The sequence below is a fragment of the Arachis duranensis genome, chromosome 10, assembly GCF_000817695.3.
Source record: "Arachis duranensis cultivar V14167 chromosome 10, aradu.V14167.gnm2.J7QH, whole genome shotgun sequence".
NCBI classification, from domain to species: Eukaryota; Viridiplantae; Streptophyta; class Magnoliopsida; order Fabales; family Fabaceae; genus Arachis; species Arachis duranensis.
The window spans coordinates 59,399,078-59,403,640 of record NC_029781.3 but is presented as its reverse complement, the minus strand read 5'-3'; positions in this window follow the sequence as shown (position 1 = coordinate 59,403,640).

The following is a 4,563-nucleotide window of genomic DNA, read 5'->3' as shown; positions in this document are numbered from 1 at the left end:
CTTAAGAATACTGCCAATTGATTCTAGCTTATACCACGAAGACTCTGGTCTCACGGATTGAACGCTCTGTTGTCAGGAGAAGCAGACAAACTCGTGAACCAAGAACCCAAGAGATAAACACTCAATCTAAAGTAGAACGGAAGTGGTTGTCAGGAATGCGTTCATAGGTTGAGAATGGTGATGAGTGTCATGGATCATCGCATTCATCATGTTTAAATGCGAGTGAATATCTTAGAATCGAATCAAGCGTGATTGAATAGAAAACAGAAGTAATTGTATTAATCCATCGAGACACAGCAGAGCTCCTCACCCCCAACCATGGGTTTAGAGACTCATGCCGTAGAAGATACAAATTCAGATATAAAATGTAATGAGATGTAAAATGAATCTCTAAAAGTTGTTTTTATACTAAACTAGTAACCTAAGTTTACAGAAAATGAGTAAGCTAAGATAGATAGTGCAGAAATCCACCTCCGAGGCCAACTTGGTGTGTGTTTGAGCTGAGCAATGAAGCTTTCACGTGCATAGGCTATTCCTGGCATTTAACTCCAGCTTTTGTGCCAGTTTGGGCGTTTAACTCCAGCTTGTATCCTATTTCTGGTGTTTAATGCTAGAATAGGATAGAAAGTTGGCGTTAAACGCCAGTGTACGTCCTCACAACTTGGGCAAAGTATGGACCATTATATATTTCTGGAAAGCGCTGGATGTCTACTTTCCAACGCAATTAAGAGCACACCAATTGGGTTTCAGTAGCTCCAGAAAATCTATTTCGAGTGCAGGGAGGTCAGAATCCAACAACATCTGCAGTCCTTTTTCAGCCTCTGAATCAAATTTTTGCTCATGTCCCTCAATTTCAGCCAGAGAATACCTGAAATCACAAAAAAACACACAAACTCACAGTAAAGTCTAGAAATGTGATTTTTGCACAAAAACTAATAAAATATACTAAAAAGTAGCTAGATCCTACTAAAACTATATGAAAATACCCCCAAAAAGTGTATAAAATATCCGCTCATCACAACACCAAACTTAAACTGTTGCTTGTCCTCAAGCAACTAGATAAATAAAATAGGATAAAAAGAATATCAAGAGGTAATATATCTTAAAGTTTTAAGTGAAGCTCAGATTCTAATTAGATGAGCGGGGCCAATAGCTTTTTGCTCCTGAATAGTTTTTGCATCTCAATTCATCCTTTAAGGCTCAGAATGATTGGCATCTATAGGAACTCGGAATTTTAGATAGTGTTATTGATTCTCCTAGTTCAGTATGTTGATTCTTGAGCACAGCTACTTTATGAGTCTTGGCCGTGACCCTAAGCACTTTGTCTTCCAGTATTACCACCGGATACATAAATGCCATAGACACATAACTGGGTAAACCTTTTCAGATTGTGACTCAGCTTTGCTAAAGTCCCCAGTTAGAGGTGTCCAGAGTTCTTAAGCACACTCTTCTTGCTTTGGATCACGACTTTAACCACTCAGTCTCAAGCTTTTCACATGGACCTTCATGCCACAAGCACATGGTTAGGGACAGCTTGATTTAGCCACTTAGGCCAGGATTTTATTCCTTTAGGCCCTCCTATCCATTAATGCTCAAAGCCTTGGATTCTCTTTACCCTTGCCTTTTGGTTTAAAGGGCCATCGGCTTTTTCTGCTTGCCTTTTCTTTTTCTTTCTTCTTTTTTTTTCGCAAATTTTTTTACTGCTTTTTCTTGCTTCAAGAATCAAGTTCATGATTTTTTAGATTATCAGTAACATTTATCTTTGTTCATCATTCTTTTAAGAGCCAACAATTTTAACATTCATAAACTTCACTATAAAAAATATGCACTGTTCAAGCATTCACTCAGAAGACAAAAAAGTGTTGCCACCACATAAAATAACTAGAATTTTCCTTATTGTAAACTTGAAATAATTGCCTCTTTACTCTAAAGAGAATCTACTATTTTATTCATGTTTAGTGATGAGAGGAACAAATTATAGCTTACATGGAGATAATAAAAATAAAAATAAAAATAAGGATCCTAATTAGTAATACTCATGTAATTCTTAAGATAGGTTTCTAATAATAAAAGTTATCACATAATTAAGATTAGGACTCAACAACCTTTATTTTGGGAGATGGATGCTCCTTCAATTTGTGGGGTGTCTGGTCCCTCAAGGGAGAGCTTCTGGCGCTTCAGCTTCTATAGCTCACGCCCTTGCTTTTCTTGTTCCTTGAGCAGCTTACAGAGCATACTATTTTGATTTTGCTGTTCTTCCTTAAGTTGATCCATAGCTTCTTACAGCTTGGTGACAGATGCTTCTAGGAGGGCCCAGTAGTCAATCTGACGGATTTCTGGGAGGAACTCTTACGCCCTCCTTTTGATGGAGTTGTCTTGCACTTGTTGTCCTTCCATTGACTTTTTGGTGATTGGGTGTTCGACTGAGATATACTCATCTACTCCTATCTTTACCCCAGCATCTTTACATAGCAGAGAGATTAAGCTTGGGTAAGCCAATTTGGTGTTAGTGGAGTTCTTGTTTGCAATTGGGTAAAGCTCACAAGAAATCAGATGATGAATTTCCACTTCGTTTCCCAGCATAATGCAATGGATCATTACTGCTCTTTTGACAGTGACTTCAGAGCGGTTGCTGGTGGGCAGTATAGAACGCCCAATAAAGTCCAGCCAGCCTCTAGCGACTAGTTTGAGATCTCCTCTCTTGAGTTGATTTGGGACACCCTTTGTGTTGGTTATCCACTTGGTTCTAGGGAGGCATATGTCCTCTAGAACTTGGTCCAAGAGTTATATAATCTCACCATTCTCTTATTAAAGGATTCTGGATCATCTTGTAGTTGAGGCAGCTTGAAGACCTCTCTTATTCTGTCCAGGTCGAAGTAAATAATCTTCCCTCTGACCAAATTTTGAAAGGTATAGAAGGCAGTTCCAGTCATTCTCTGCTTATCTGTTTGCCACAGATTTGAGTAGAATTCTTGAACCATATTTTTACCCACCTTTGTCTTAGGATTAGCTAGAATTTCCCAGCCCCTGTTTCGAATCTGCTCTTGGATCTCTGGAAATTCGTCTTCTTTCAGATAAAATTTAACTTCTGGGATCCCACGTTTTACATTGTGAAGGAAAATTCATCCCTGCACTAAGTGGCGAGCAAAAATGCTCTTTATGCCAATTCTGGCATTAAACGCCGGGCTGGTGACCATTTCTGGCGTTTAATGCCAGCTTCTTGCCCTTCCTGGTGTTTAACGCCAGTCTGGTGCCCTTTTCTGGTGTTAAACGCCCAGAATGGTGCCAGACTGGGCGTTAAACGCCCATTTGCTGCCCTTGCTGGCATTTAAACACCAGCAAGGTTTTCCTCCAGGGTGTGCTATTTTTCTTTCTGTTTTTCATTCTGTTTTTGCTTTTTCAATTGATTTTGTGACTTCCCATGATCATCAACCTAGAGAAAACATAAAATAACAAAGGAAAATAGATAAATATAACATTGGGTTGCCTCCCAACAAGCGCTTCTTTAATGTCAGTAGCTTGACGATGGGTTCTCATGGAGCCTCACAGATACTCAGAGCAATGTTGGAACCTCCCAACACCAAACTTAGAGTTTGAATGTGGGGGTTCAACACCAAACTTAGAAGTTGGTTGTGGCCTCCCAACACCAAACTTAGAGTTTGACTGTGGGGGCTCTGTTTGACTCTGTTTTGAGAGAAGCTCTTCATGCTTCCTCTCCATGGTAACAGAGGTATATCCTTGAGCCTTAAACACAAAGGATTCTTCATTCACTTGAATGATCAATTCTTCTCTGTCAACATCAATCACAGCCTTTGCTGTGGCAAGGAAGGGTCTGCCAAGGATGATGGATTCATCCATGCACTCCCCAGTCTCTTGGACTATGAAATCAGCAGGGATGTAATGGTCTTCAATCTTTACCAGAACATCCTCTAGAAGTCCATAAGCTTGTTTTCTTGAATTGTCTGCCATCTCTAGTGAGATTCTTACAGCTTGTACCTCAAAGATCCCTAACTTCTCCATTACAGAGAGAGGCACGAGGTTTATGCTTGACCCCAGGTCACACTGAGCCTTCTTAAAGGTCATGGTGCCTATGGTACAAGGTACTGAGAACTTCCCATGATATTGTCTCTTTTGAGGTAATCTCTACCTAGTCAAGTCATCCAGTTCTTTGGTGAGCAAAGGAAGTTCGTTCTCCCAAGTCTCATTACCAAATAACTTGTCATTTAGCTTCATGATTGCTCCAAGGTATTTAGCAACTTGCTCTTCAGTGTCATCTTCATCCTCTTCAGAGGAAGAATACTCATCAGAGCTCATGAATGGCAGAAGTAAATCCAATGGAATCTCTATGGTCTCATTATGAGCCTCAGATTCCCATGGTTCCTCATTAGGGAACTCATTGGAGGCTAGTGGACGTCCATTGAGGTCTTCCTCAGTGACAATCACTGCCTCTTCCTCCTCTCCAAATTCGGCCATGTTGATGGCCTTGCATTCTCCTTTTGGATTCTCTTCTATATTGCTTGGAAGAGTACTAGGAGGGAGTTCAGTAATTTTCTTGCTCAGCTG